Here is a 15,934-nt window from a genome sequence, read left to right as displayed (position 1 = left end):
TCTTTGGGGATATAACAACACACATTGCTGAAGGTAGAGCATTGGATATACTGTACAAGGCTTTCAGTAAGACGTTAGATAAGGTTCCCCATGCGAGGCTCACTGAGAAAGTAACGAGGCATGGGACCCAAGGAGACCGGCTTTGTGGATCCAGAACTGGCTTGCCCACAGTGGCAAAGGGTGGTTGTAGGTGGTTTGTATTCTGCATGGAGGACGGTGACCAGTGGTGTTCCACAGCGATCTCTCCTGGGACCCCTCCTCTTCTGCACCCTCTTTTCTCCGAACATAACTTTGCTCATTGTGGCCAAAATTTAGCATCAGAACTTTGCAAAGGATCACCTAAATAAGCCTGAAGCAGTTTGGAAACAAGTCCTGTGGACTGATGAAGTTAGAATAGAACTTTTTGGCCGCAATGAGCAAAGATATATTTGGAGAAAAAAGGGTGCAGAATTACATGAAAAGAACACCTCACCCGTTGTGCACAGGGGTGGATCGATCATGCTTTGGGTTTGTGTTGCAGCCAGTGGCACGGGGAACATTCCACTGGTAGAGGGAAGAATGAATTCCATTAAATACCAGCAAACATCACACCATCTGTAGAAAAGATGAAGATGAAAAGAGGGTGGCGTCGACAACAGGTTAATGATCCTAAACACACCTCAAAATCCACAGTGGACTACCTCAAGAGGCACAAGCTGAAGGTTTTCCCATGGCCCTCACAGCCCCCTGGACTAAACATCATCGAAAATCTGTAGATGGACCTCAAAACAGCAGCGCATGCAAGACGGCCCAATAATCTGACAGAACTAGAAGCCTTTTGTAAGGAAGAATGGGCAAAAGTCCCCCAAGCAAGAATTCAGAGACTCTTAGCTAGCTACAAAAAGTGCTTACAAGCTGTGATACTTGCCAAAGGGGGTGTTACTAAGTACTGTCATGCAGGGTGCCCAAACTTTTGCTTCGGGCCCTTTTCCTTTTTTGTTATTTTGAAACTGTAAAAGATGGAAATAAAAAAGTAATCTTGCTTAAAATATTAAACAAATGTGTCATCTTTAACTTTATGCCTTTTGGAAATCAGGTCATCTTTTCCTCATTTAGCTATTCACAGTAACAGAAATTTTGACCAGGGTGCCCAAACTTTTGCATGCCACTGTAAACAAATCCTTAGTTAGACACAACTTTTAGTACTGTGTTCATTGCTAGTCACCTCACAACAGGAAATATGTGGATACTCTAGAAAGAGGGCAGAGGAGAATTACAAGGATGTTGCTTGGATTGGAGAACATGCCTTACAAGAATAGGTTAAGTGAACTTTGGAGTGATGGAGGATGAGAGATGACCTGATAGATGTGTATAAGGTGATGAGAGGGACTGATCATGAGTATAGTCACAGGCTTTTTCCAGGGCTGAATTGGCTAACACGAGGAGGCAGAGTTTTAAGGTGGTTGGAAGTACCTTCGTCTGGTGATCTGAAGGTCGCTCGTTCGAGCCTCAGCTGTGGCAGCGTGTTTGTGTCCTTGAGCAAGGCACATAACCACATATTTCTCTAGTGTCTGTGCGAGGAGTGGCGCCCCACACAGACTCACAACCTGCACCTTGTAAGGCATGAAAATGCCCAACACAGGCCTCTCATGGTCTGAGTCGACGTTCCCTCCCCTGGAAGTAGGTACAAGGAGGATGTCAGAGGTCAGTTTTTCACACAGAGAGCAGCCGGTGCGTGGAACGCACTGCCAGTGACAGTGGTAGAGGCAGGTAAAATAGGGTCTTTCCAGGGGGCTGAGAAAAATAGAGAGCTGTGTGGCAGTGAAACTCCAGGCATTTTCTAGAGTCAGTTACATGGTCAGCACAACATTGTGGGCTGAAGGGCCTGTAATGTACTGTAGGTTTTTATGTCTATATATGAACTCCTCATCTTCTAATAAGGCATGGATCAGGCATCCCGTCTGACCATCAATTTCTCTGACTGTATGAGAATGGGCTATTTCTGCCTTCACTCAGCCTGTGACTTGGATCAAATTGCCTCTGTCCTTTGGTTTTATTTCAAGTTCCGGTCACGTTCCTCAACACTACAAAGAGAACTTGTTACTACATGGACCACACCTGGAGTACTGTGTGCAGTTATGGTCCCCTAATCTGAGGAAAGACATCCTTGCCATAGAGGGAGTACAAAGAAGGTTCACCAGATTGATTCCTGGGATGAAAGACTGGATCAACTAGGCTTATACTCATTGGAATTTAGAAGATTGAGCGAGGATCTTATTGAAACGTATAAAATCCTAAAGGGATTGGACAGGCTAGATGCAGGAAGATTGCTCCCGATGTTGGGGAAGTCCAGAACGAGGGGTCACAGTTTGAGGATAAAGGGGAAGCCTTTTAGGACCGAGATGAGGAAAAACTTCTTCACACAGAGAGTGGTGAATCTGTGGAATTCTCTGCCACAGGAAACAGTTGAGGCCAGTTCATTGGCTATATTTAAGAGGGAGTTAGATATGGCCCTTGTGGCTAAAGGGATCAGGGGGTATGGAGAGAAGGCAGGTACAGGGTTCTGAGTTGGATGATCAGCCATGAACATACTGAATGGTGATGCAGGCTCGAAGGGCCGAATGGCCTACTCCTGCACCTATTATCTATCTTTCTATGTTTCTATGCCTGATCTTCGAGATTTTCTACTTCCACAGATCCCTTACCCCAGCTGATTGACATCGATGGCGATGCCAATGAATATGAAGGGGAGGGTATTAGTTATTCTCATTGGAGTGTGGCTCTCTTGTCGTGTGAAAGCCACAGTCACTTGTCATCGAGGACAAAGCTGTTTCATGTAACAAAAGCTGCCAGAACGATTTTTGTCCCACACAGCACGAACTGACAATTTTACTGACTGGAAGGTACACTCTTCATCCGAGATTAACTAGGAACTAAAGTTTAAAGTTAAACTGGATAGATATATGGACGGGAAAGGAATGGGGGGTTATGGGCTGAGTGCAGGTCGCGGGACTAGGAGAGAGTAAGAGTTTGGCACGGACTAGAAGGGCCGAGATGGCCTGTTTTCGTGCTGTAATTGTTATACGGTTATATGTGGCTATATGGTTAACTATATTTTCCTTCCAAGTTCCTAATCCTCGGATTTACATAGCTGGAGCTCGGCAGTGTTTGGCAGTTACTTCCGATCCAATTTCCTTCCATTGTCCGGGGACAACGCTGGTCGTCTTGCCCATGGCTGCCTCCTTACCCAGAAGGCACCACGAACTAGAAACCTATCTGCCACCACCTGAGGATCCAGCGATGCGCATGCGCCGAAAATGGCGGCAGCGCCGGCCTAAAGTTCCCTGTGGCTTGGGTACGGATCGTGGGGCTGACAGAGAGGGAAAAGACCGGGACTGTACTAGGGTGCAGTACCAGTGTGGCCGGAGCTCTCAGTAATTATCCTTCAATCGCGGTTCAAACGCCGGTGATTAAATCCCGCCCAGAGCCCCCTCCTACCAGCAGCCGATCCTTCGGAGGCTCTCGTCTACTGTGCGCATGCGCGACATTTAGGGTTACCTTCGACCTCAGCGCATGCGCATTTGATCAAACTGGAAGGAAAAAAAATCTGCAGATGCGGAAATGCAAAGCAACACACGGAAAATGCTGGAGGATCTCAGGGGGGCGGCAGCAACGTGGAGAGGGGTGAACAGTCGGCGTTTCACACCGACACCCTTCTTCAGGACTGGAAAGGAAGGGAGGGAGTCAGAATGGGAGGTGATTGGTGAAACCGGGAGAGGGGGCGGGGTGAAGTAAAGAGCTGGGAAGTTGATTGGTGGAAGAGATGACGGACTGGAGAATAATAATGATAATGATAATAATATTGATAATTTTATTGATTCCGAGTGGCGAATGCTTTCGTTACAGTAGCAACATTTAAAAACACACTTAGCAGTGTGCAGACTCTATTAAAAATAGAGAATACTAATATACACAATGATAATATATGAAATAATACTGCAGAGACTATTGAACTATGATGTGAGTTCTCCTGTCGCACAAAGATGAACTGTTTTATATGCTTATTGCATTGGTTCGGAAAGATTTTCTGTAATGATCCACCAGCACTCTGTACTCCGACCCCTGCCCATCTCTGAAGCACCGCTGAGTCATCAGAGAACTTCTGCAAGTAGCCAAGACTCAGAGTCGCACTGAAATTCTGAGGTGCACAGTGTGAACAGAAACGGATACAGGACAGTCCCTTGTGGGGCTCCAGTATCACTCGCCTCTACCTCAGGCAGAGAACTATGCAGCAGCACAAACTGGGGTCTGTCTGTCAGGTAGGCAGTAATCCAGGAGATCGTGGGTTTGTCGACGCCCATCCTTTGCCGCTTCTTGCTCAGAAGATGTGGTTGGATTGTACCGAAGGCAGTAGAGTAATCCAAAAAAAATGTGACTCTCAGAATGTCACCACCATCATCCCGGTGGGAGTGAGCTCGCTGCAACAGGGAGATGACGGTGAAACACCCAGGTTCTGTTCGGCTACCTAAGTCTGGGTAGGACCATCTCTGGCCCCACCAAACGTGTGAGACTGAGGTGTGAGCTCACTCGAGACCCCCTGTTTGGGTGGATGCTGCGTGATTTGTTTCCCTGATACAAATCAATACCACGAAATAGCAGACTGGACAGCATACCCAATTAAAGGATTTAGCTTTATAACTATGAATTTGACTGAAGGGTTAGTAAAGAAAAAAGCAAAAAAAAAAAAACAAAAGGGGCCCATTTTAATGAAACAGTCTAATGTGGACAAGTTGGAGCTCACGGTTTCCCCTTCGCTGATCCTCCTTCGATCTCCCCGGCCTTTGTCGGATCATGACTCCGGTCCGGCGTCTTCTCTCTTCATCTCCCGCCGAATGAAGATGTCACTCTGGTGTCAGGCACACGGCACGAAACACACTCCCGTCATCGGACGGCTCACTTTCCAAAACACCCGTTATCTCTTACCATCACCCAGACACTGCTCCTGCAGAAAGATCATTTCACTCTCCCCCCACCCCCGCACCAAGATTAAACATGTCCTCATTGTGATAATTTTCCACCCCTTCATACAAAGCACAAAGTCCAATCCAGGTGTAAACGGCAGTGACACAGCTCACCAAGGCGACAGGTGCCACAGTCTCTTCCCCCGGTGCTACATAGGCCAGCCTATCGAGTGGTCTCCTGATTCTGTGAGATCTCCTTACCCCGTCATCTACTTTTTCAGGTTCAGAAACTTCTTGGGATACTTCTGGCCCCCAGACATTCCTTTCAGCTGTGAGTCGGCTGGGGTGATATACTGCTTCCAGTACTCCCGATGCAGCCTTCTATATATTGGCGAGACCCGACTCAGACTGGGAGATCGTTTCGCTGAACACCCACGCTCTGTCCGCCAGAGAAACAGGATCTCCCAGTGGCCACACATTTTAATTTCATGTCCCATTCCCATTCTAATATGTCTATCCATGGCCTCCTCTACTGTCAAGGTGAAGCCACACTCAGGTTGGAGGAACAACACCTTATATTCCGTCTAGGTAGCCTCCAACCTGATGGCATGAACATTGACTTCTCAAACTTCCGCTAATGCCCCACTCTCGTACCCCATCCGTTATTTATTTATATACACACATTCTTTTTCTCTCTCTCCTTTTTCTCCCTCTGTCCCTCTCAATATACCGCTTCCGCATCCTCTGGGTTCCCCCTCCCCTTTTCCTTCTCCTTGGGCCTCCTGTCCCATGATCCTCTCATATCCCTTTTGGCAATCAACCATCCCTCCCCGTCCTGTCTTCTCCTATCACTTCGGATCTCCTCCTCCCACTTTCAGATCTCTTACTAGCTCTTCCTTCAGTTAATCCTGACGAAGGGTTTCGGCCCGAAACGTCGACTGTACCTCTTCCTAGAGGTGCCGCCTGACCTGCTGCGTTCACCAGCATTTTTGTGTGTGTTGCTGGAATTTCCAGATTCTGCAGATTTGCTCGTGTTTGCATTGATAAGAAAGGATATCTTTAATTTTTTAATTATTTATTTTAATTAATTCGTTTATTTATTTTTATTTTTCCTGCTGGGTGGCAGTGACGTCAAAGAGGGGCTGTGCTTTCAGTAGCGAAAGCGGCTCCTCGCTGCCCTTCTCTCGAAATTGCTGGAGCAGCCTCTGCCATCCCGCGGCGTGCCGGAAGGTGACATCGAAGAAGCCGGGGAAGTCCTGTAGGCAGTAAAGGTCCCCGGGGGTAAATCCACAGCAGTCCATCAGGACCTTCCGGGTGAAGGTCTCCCTGGAGTACCGGATGCCCCCGTTCCGGTCTCGCACTATCACTCTGACAGTGTTCGGGATTTCCGGTTCTTGCGCCGATGCGCTGATCTCCGCGGCCATCCTCCACATCGCGGTCGTTGCCGGAATTGATTCAATCACAAGCCGCCGCGAGTTCCCAAAGACATTTTTTTTTCCAAAAATACTTTATTCAGAAATATTACAAAATAAAAATAATTACATACAGAAAAAGAAAACCATTCGTTGACTCTGAGTCCTTATTCAATACAGTTATTAACAATAAAATTTTGCGTTGACTCTGTTCATTTACAAATGAAAGATGTTTACAGTAAATCATGCGTTTACTCTCAACTCTTGGTCAAGTGTTAAGACTTATTAACAATCAAAATTTTCAACAATAAAGGCAGGCAATGGCTCTAATACTTTCCCAAATTAACAATTCCACCCACTCCTTGGGCACCATGTTGATTATCTCCCCACACCGCTGATGAAGGTAGGTCTCCTCCCCACCCAACCTCTCCCCCTCCTACGGGTGATGAACGTTAAACGGTGGTCCTTCCCCACCGGGCCTTCGCGGTGGCTGCACCAAGTTCCCAAAGACACAGCACTCGATTTTAGCCGAAAGGCCGAGAAACGCTAGCTGAAAACACTGGACCCATTCGGATCCTGCTAGTCTTCCCTCTGTTAAGTTAGACCGACTGTCTACACAACGCCTGCTTATCCTACTTCTCTTGAACTGTTGAAGCAGATTTGGTGCAATTTCTCTCAGTCTTTGGCATATGTTGTCTTTTTCTCCCCTGTAGAGAAACCTCTTTCGGAATCTGGCTGATAATGTAAAATAGCTGATATTGCACCAACCCAATGAGAGAGGCGGAGCTTGTTTGTGTGACTCCTCCTCCTCTCCGCTTAGAATTCCTGTCGGGCTGTTCCGCCCCTCCTCCCCGGGCTCTGGCGTCTTACGTCAGTGCAGCGTAATGACGTACCGGTAGGTGTCGGAGTTGGGGGAACGTAACTCGATCTGGGTCATTGTCGCCGGAGAAGCGAAGTTTGTGCCGGGGCAGGTGACTGGGGAGGGGGCCTCCGGAAACGGGAGCAGTGTGGATCGGAACGTCGGATGGAAGCGATGGCGCGGGAGTGGGACGAAGGGGAGGGTTGTAAATGGGGGAGTGAGGGACGATGGGTGGTTGAGTTGGTGGGGGAGAGCGATGCGGGAGAGTCGGACGAAAGGGAGGGGGTAGGGTTGCAACTCGGACAATGTTTAAGTGTGAGCTGGCATGTGGCAATGGATTATTTCCACATAAATTAATCTAACCATCTGGCTGGACTTCATTGGTAACGAAAGCTTATTGACTAGAACTGGTTCCATTAAGAAATCGGCGATAATCAGGGGAGAATGGGGGTACACTCCAGTGACTACGAACTTCTTTCAGACATCCCACGGCCTTTCTGCCGTATGCCTTAAGCCAAATACTGGAAATAATTATGAATATTCCGTATTTGGCTAAATTTGTGCAGTTCCATCCAGCGTTTAACAACATTCTCCAACCTATGGTTTGTACCACTTACTACATCTCCAAGGAGAAAAAATGGTGGAAATCTGGGGAAAAAAGAAGCATAAAATACTGAAAGGGATTCTGTGGTAATGCAGCATTCTGTAGAGAAAGAAGCAGTTAATGATTCAGATGTGATGTGATTCTTAATTATGGCAGTGATCTTTCATCAGTTCGAAGGAAGAGCCATTAACCTGACACATTTGCTCTGTTTCTCTGCAGAAGGCTGACTGAAGTGCCAGGTATTGCCAGCACTTTATTTTAATTTAAAAGATATGGCCATTCTGTCATTGTGGAGGCTGGGTCTGAGTCCTGGAACGCCGTCCCCATCAGGAGTGCGGAGATCCTTAACCAGAAGAAGTGCGGTTGTTCAGGACTCATTCACTGTCACTTTCTTTGGGGCAATGATGGATGTGCAGTAAAATCTGGCACTGGTAATGAAGTATGGATTCTGGAAAGTCAGTAACTTAAAACAGCCTAATGGAACACTACAGCACAGTACAGGTCGTTCGGCCCAAACACTCCCTCCTAGATCGGCCTCTACTTTTCTAAAATCCATGTGCCTATCTAAAAATTCCTTTAATGTCCCCAATGTATCTGCCTCTACCACTACCCCGGCAGTGTGTTCCATGCACCACTCTGCTTAACAAAAATTCTTACATATGATGTCCCCCTGTACTTCTCTCCAATCACCTTAAAATGATGCCCTCTCATATTAGCCATTTCTGCACTGGGAGAAAAGGTCTCCGGCTGTCCTTCTTGCAAGCTTCTCCCGTACCTATTGTCTATCGTCTAAGCCAGATAAGAGTGATGTACAATACTTATTCAGTTTATCTGCCATCACCTTGCACCCCCACCCCATTACTACCTCTCCAGCATCATTTCCCACTTCCGCCTCTCTTTTACACTATATGTACCTGAAGAAAAATTTGGTATCCTCTTAATATTACTGGCTAGCTCACCTATGAATTCCACCTTTTCCTTCTTAGTTATTTTAGTTGCATTCTGTTGGTTTCTAAAAGCTTCCCAACCCACTAACTTCCTAGTAGTTTTTGCTCTGTGCCCTCTCTTTAGTTTTTATGTTGTCTTTTGTTTCTCTTATCAGTCATGGTTTTGTCACCTTACCTTTAGAATACTACATCCTCTTAGTGATGTGTATATCCTGTGCCTTCCGAATTGCTTCCAGAACTTCCAGCCATTACTGCTCTGTTTTCATCCCTGCCCATGTTCTTTTGAAATCAATTTTGACCAATTTTTCTATCATGCCTCTCTAATTCCCTTTATTCCATATCTGACTTTAGCTTCTCCTTTTCTAATGTCAGGGTGAATTTGATCACATTAAGATCACTTGCTCCTAAGGGTTCTTTGAATTTAAGTGACCTGATTAATTCCGGTTCATTAAAACACACAAAGCAGAATAGCTGATCCCCAAGTGGGCTTAACCACAAGCTGCTCTAAAAAAGCATATTGCAGGCATTCTAGGAATTCCTCTTCTTGAGAACAACAACACACTAATTCTCCTGTTCACTTGGATGACAATCGCCATGACTATTGTAACATTGCACTTTTGGCACGCATTTTCTGTCTCCCATTGTACTTTGTGGACCACATGCTTACTACCATTTGGTAGTACACAGCCTGGAGGCTGTGGAAGTGAGTGAGGTCCTCAATGAATACTTCTCTTTGGTATTTACCAATGAGAGGGAACTTGACGATGGTGAGGACAAAATGAGTGAGGTTGATGTTCTGGAGCATGTTGATATTAAAGGAGAGGAGGTGTTGCAGTTCTTAAAATACATTAGGACGTATAAGTCCCCGGCACCCGATGGAATATTCCCCAGGCTGCTCCACCAGGCGATGGAAGAGATTGCTGAGCCTCTGGCTAGGATCTTTATGTCCTCGTTGTCCAGGGGAATGGTACTGAAGGATTGGAAGGAGGCGAATGTTGTCCCCTTGTTCAAAAAAGGTAGTAGGGATAGTCCGGGTAATTATAGACCAGTGAGCCTTACGTCTTGGTGGGAAAGCTGTTGAAAAAGATTCTAAGAGATAGGATTTATGTGCATTTAGAGAATCATGGTCTGATCAGGGACAGTCAGCATGGCTTTGTGAAGGGCAGATTGTGTCTAACAAGCCTGATAGAGTTCTATCAGGAGGTGACCAGGCATATAGAAGAGGGTAGTGCGGTGGATGTGATCTATATGGATTTTAGTAAGGCATTTGACAAGGTTCCACATGGTAGGCTTATTCAGAAAGTCAGAAGGCATGGGATCCAGGGAAGTTTGGCCAGGGGGATTCAGAATTGGCTTGCCTACATAAGGCAGAATGACATGGTGGAGGGAGTACATTCAGATTGGAGGATTGTGACTAGTGGTGTCCCACAAGGATCTGTTCTGGGACCTCTACTTTTCGTGACTTTTATTAATGACCTGGATGTGGGGGTAGAAGGGTGGGTTGGCAAGTCTGCAGATGACACAAAGGTTGGTGTAGAGGATTGTCAAAGATTGCAGAGAGACATTGATAGGATGTAGAGGTGGGCTGAGGAGTGGCAGATGGAGTTCAACCCGGAGAAGTGTGAGGTGGTACACTTTGGAAGGACAAGCTCCAAGGCAGAGTACAAAGTAAATGGCAGGATACTTGGTAGTGTGGAGGAGCAGAGGGATCTCGGGGTACATGTCCACAGATCCCTGAAAGTTGCCTCACAGGTGGATAGGGTAGTTAAGAAAGCTTATGGGGTGTTAGCTTTCATAAGTTGAGGGATGGAGTTTAAGAGTCGCGAGGTAATGATGCAGCTCTATAAAACTCTGGTTAGGCCACACTTGGAGTATTGTGTCCAGTTCTGGTCACCTCACTATAGGAAGGATGTGGAAGCATTGGAAAGGGGTACAGAGGAGATTTACCAGGATGCTGCCTGGTTTAGAGAGTATGCATTGTGATCAGAGATTAAGGGAGCTAGGGCTTTACTCTTTGGAGAGAAGGAGGATGAGAGGAGACATGATAGAGGTGTACAAGATAATAAGAGGAATAGATAGAGTGGATAGCCAGTGCCTCTTCCCCAGGGCACCACTGCTCAATACAAGAGGACGTGGCTTTAAGGTAAGGGGTGGGAAGTTCAAGGGGGATATTAGAGGAAGGTTTTTTACTCAGAGAGTGGTTGGTGCATGGAATGCACTGCCTGAGTCAGTGGTAGAGGCAGATACACTAGTGAAGTTTAAGAGACTACTAGACAGGTATATGGAGGAACTTAAGGTGGGGGGGGTTTATGGGAGGCAGGGTTTGAGGGTCGGCACAACATTGTGGGCCAAAGGGCCTGTAATGTGCTTTAGTGTTCTATGTTCTATGTTTGGACGTCAATATACATTTCCTGTCACAGATTTTTTTTTACATTTTCTGTTCCGTAATTCTATCCACAGATTCTACACCTTCCAACCCCATGCCACCTGTTTTTAATGATTTTATTTAATATTTTACCAACAGAGCCACACAACCCCACTGCTAGCTTGTTCTTTCAAGAAACATATAAGCATCTGGGAGACAAGTGGACCTGCTGATGCTAGAAATCTAGAGAACTACACACAAAGTGCTGGAGGAGCTCAGCATGTCAGGCAGCATCTATGAATGGGAATCAACATTACGGGCCAAGACCCTTCATTGGGACTTGATACTCACGTATCTGGAATATCAACAGGCATAGAAAATAGGAAGTAGTGTGAAATAAGGAAAACTTGTCACAAAATTTAGTTCAAGGCTCAAAAAAACCTGCCAAACAGAGCTCAATAGTTACCAAATACAACAAAAGCAATAAACACTTCCACCAATACCGACATTGACTTTTTTTTAATGAAAGTATCTTGGTCACATTTCAATCAGTAAGGTTTACAAAGATAAATAAGAACTGAAATGACTACTTTAGAAAAGACTATTTACACTCAAACCCACTGAGATTAACACTAACTTGGACAGAAGGAGGAACAGAAATAACACACGTGAAAGAAAAATCACAGAACATCGTCCAGAGCCCCAAACTCTGCCCTGTGCAGACCCACTTCTGGTTTCTGACCCTGGTCTGTAGAGCATCCAACTAATGGTTTCCCATTCTGCTTTCAATCTTTAGAGGACGTGTTTTCTAATAAGCCTTTAGAAGCAGGAAAAATGACCCATAATGTGGGAATGAGCCCTGAACGAGGAAGTTAACTCCCAATGTCATTCTTCCTCAGCCCAGAGATTTGAGGGGCAAAGAACATCTCAGACAGAACTGCAATCCGCTTGACTTCTTCGGTCTGCAGAACATTCAAGGGAAACCTCTTCACCCACAGAGCGGTGACTGTTTGGAACCCATCACCACAGGGAGAGTGAGAGATGAACAACAGGGGAGGATTTAAAAGGACTTTTGTGGAGCTGAATCACTGGCAGGGTCCAGCCGGCCTGAGTTGACTCTCTACTATACACTAGGTGTGGTATAAATTCACTAAGATTTCCAAAACTGTTTCAATACAGAATACGACCAAAACATATGTGTCAATATTGCTGTCTCAGTTTTACATCTATCACACTGATTATCAACATTAAAAAACATTCTAGACAGTCTCTCCTTTGTCAAATAGTAACAATGTACAATTTTAAATTGAATTAAACAGCGACTGGCACAAATTGAAGAAGAGTTAACCAACTTCAAAATTCTCCGTTAGCAAGGTCATGTTAAGTTCTCTTTCCTAATCTTGCTTAATCTTAAGTGAAGGGTAATTATACTGTTGTAACAGTAAATTATTAATTTTGCCAATAAAACTTTCACAAAATGATTCATTTTTAAAATGTCTAACGGATCAGAATCCTGTATATATGGAAAATTACTTAAATATACTTGTAAGAAATGTCTGACCAAAAGATATTGCAAAAAAAAAATGTGAATACGAGAGAGTATTTAGTTACTAATTTCTCAAAACACATCAATCGGCCTTCCTGGAACAGATCCATGAAGGAATAGACTCCTTTATTCCTCCAAAGAAAAAAAGTAGGATCACTTAATGATGAAATAAATAATTTCCATTTTCTCTACAATTTCTAAAGCTTTAGAAATTAAATTACAACCTAATAAATTGACATTTTTTTCGGTATAATCCCTCAATATATTCATGGTATTTCTATATCAGACCAACATGTAATTGCATTTGTTACATTATTGGCCAGAAGGGCTATTTTATTAAAATGGAAAGATGTCTCTGCTTCCACTTTGATACAATGGTTCTCTCAGCTGATGTTATGTCTCAGTTTGGAGAAAATCAGGAGTAGAACTTTTGATCCTCAATCTGACTTTGAGAAAAGGTGGGGTTCTTTTGCCCGCTACATCGGATTTGAGTTAATTAAGATGGTTTCCTTCTGATTCTTGTTTCAATAGATTTGAGTTGGCGGATTGATGTTTTTCTTTTATGGAAGCTTGTATGGTGTACAGCTCCGCGGTCAGGCTCCCAATGGTTTCTTTTCTCTTTTTGTTTATTTTTTTGTTAGCAAGGTTTTTTTCTGTTTTAGTTAGTAGGGGTTCTTAATTTCCTTCTTTCTTTTTTCAAAAAAAAATATTCTTAACACTTTTTTTATTGTTGTTGATATATTGTTTAGCTTTGTTAATCAGTTATTTGGTAATTTAATTCCTCATTGTGCATATTGACATGTTGACTTGATTAATGTATTTTTTGTTGATCTCAATAATGAACAATAAAAAAGATTTTAAAATGAAATAAATTCACTAAGTACGAAGACAGAGTTTAAAATACACTGATTTGATTGTCTCAGATCCAGAATATTAAACTCCAGTCCCATTAAACGTGAATGTGCAGCAGAAGAAACTTCTCCCATGCCCAGTGACCAGGGTACAGAACTGGGTGTGGTGACCAGCAGCAATAATTGCAGAGTTCAGCACCAACAGTCACTGTCGAAATTGCATTCTGCAACGGGGATGGATAAATATCCAGCACGCAGCTTATTGAAACTTTCTCCCCAGTGTGAACCCGGTAGTGTGTCACAAGTGTAACATGCCGTAAGGTTTCACTGCTAATGTAGTGGCCTCTCTGCAATGTTTCACTGCTGAGGTAACGGTTTCTCTCCAGCAGCAATGTTTAGGTTATGACTAGAGATAACAGGGTTTTGGAATGCAGGGCTATTCAATGACAGAAATGTTGTTCTTCTGTGTGAGTCTGGAAGAGAAATTTTCGTGGTCTTTTGCTGGGGAGAGATGAGAAAATGCAAATGAAGAGAGTGGCCCCTTTTTCTTTTTCTTTGTTTACTTCACTAACCCTACAGTCAAAGTACGAATTCTAAAGCTCAGTTGTTTAATCACATATTGTGTACTGTTTGTTAATTGAGATTTCTTACGTTTGGCCGGGCTGGGGGGCTATCAGCCCCTACATTAAGCTGCTAGCCGAAGCGAGAGTTACATAAGGTTAGATGACTGAGCGAATCCCTTCCCACATTCAGAGCAGGTGAATGGCCTCTCCCCAGTGTGAATCTGGTAGTGTGTCATAAGGATAGATAACTGAATGAATCCTTCACCACATTCACAGCAGGTGAATGGCCTCTTCCCAGTGTGAAATCAATGATGCACATTTGGTTGATTTGGCTGAGAGAATTTCTTCCTGCTCTCTTCTGAGCAGGTAATCGGCCTCTACCCGGTGTGAACTCGCTGGTGTCTCTGTAGTTGAGATAATAGAATGTATCCCTCCCCACACTCTAAGCAGGTGAACGGCCTCTCCCCACTGTGAACTGACCAGTGTGCTTGTAGGTGGGATGACTGAGTGAATCCTTTCCCACACTTTGAGCAGGTGAACGGCCTCTCCCCAGTGTGAACTCGCTGATGTACCTTCAGTAGAGATGACTTAATGAATCCCTTCCCACAGACTGAGCAGGTGAATGGCCTCTCCCCAGTGTGAACTCGCTGATGTATCTTCAGTAGAGATGACTTAATGAATCCTTTCCCACAGTCTGAGCAGGTGAACGGCCTCTCCCCAGTGTGAACTGACCAATGTGCCATTAGAGTGGACGACTGAGTGAATCCTTTCCCACACTCGGAGCAGGTGAACGGCCTCTCCCCAGTGTGAACTGACTGGTGTCTCAGTAGCTGAGATGACAAAGTGAATCCCTTCCCACAGACTGAGCAGGTGAAGGGCCTCTCCCCGGTGTGAACTCGCTGATGTACCTTCAGTTGAGATGGTTGAGTGAATCCCTTCCCACAGACTGAGCAGGTGAATGGCTTCTCCCCAGAGTGAACGGACTGGTGTGTCAGTAGACGAGCTAAATGTGTGAATCCCTTCCCACAGTCTGAGCAGGTGAACGGCCTCTCCTCGGTGTGAACTCTCTGATGTGCCTTCAGTTGGGATGACAAAATGAATCCCTTCCCACAGTCTGAGCAGGTGAACGGTCTCTCCCCAGTGTGAACTCGCTGATGTACCTTAACTTGAGCTGACGAAATGAATCCCTTCCCACAGTCTGAGCAGGTGAATGGCCTCTCCCCAGTGTGAACTCGCTGATGTACTTTCAGCTGAGATGACAAAATGAATCCCTTCCCACAGTCTGAGCAGTTGAATGGCCTCTCCCCAGTGTGAACTCGCTGATGTACCTTCAGTAGAGATGACTTAATGAATCCTTTTCCACAGTCTGAGCAGGTGAACGGCCTCTCCCCAGTGTGAACTGACCAGTGTGCCATTAGAGTGGACGACTGAGTGAATCCTTTCCCACACTCTGAGCAGGTGAACGGCCTCTCCCCAGTGTGAACTGACTGGTGTCTCAGTAGCTGAGATGACAAAGTGAATCCCTTCCCACAGACTGAGCAGGTGAACGGCCTCTCCCCAGTGTGAACTCGCTGATGTACCTTCAGTTGAGATGACTGAGTGAATCCCTTCCCACAGACTGAGCAGGTGAATGGCCTCTCCCCAGTGTGAACTCGCTGATGTACCTTCAGTTGAGGTGACTGAGTGAATCCCTTCCCACAGACTGAGCAGGTGAATGGCCTCTCCCCAGTGTGAACTCGCTGATGTACCTTCAGTTGGGATGATAAAGTGAATCCCTTCCCACAGTCTGAGCAGGTGAACGGCCTCTCCCCAGTGTGAACGCGCTGATGTACCTTCAGTTTAGATGA

General features: G+C 45.2%; 1 pseudogene; it reads right to left on the bottom strand.

The window, feature by feature from the left end:
- LOC140185023 (uncharacterized) overlaps nucleotides 1-15,663 on the bottom strand; it is a 101,528-nt pseudogene extending 85,865 nt beyond the window's left edge.
- Nucleotides 15,664-15,934: the final 271 nt, after the last annotated feature.

This window comes from Mobula birostris, chromosome 20 (assembly GCF_030028105.1).
Source record: "Mobula birostris isolate sMobBir1 chromosome 20, sMobBir1.hap1, whole genome shotgun sequence".
Lineage (NCBI taxonomy): Eukaryota > Metazoa > Chordata > Chondrichthyes > Myliobatiformes > Myliobatidae > Mobula > Mobula birostris.
The sequence above is the reverse complement of the archived record's forward strand: the minus strand, read 5'-3'. Positions and strand labels throughout refer to the sequence as shown.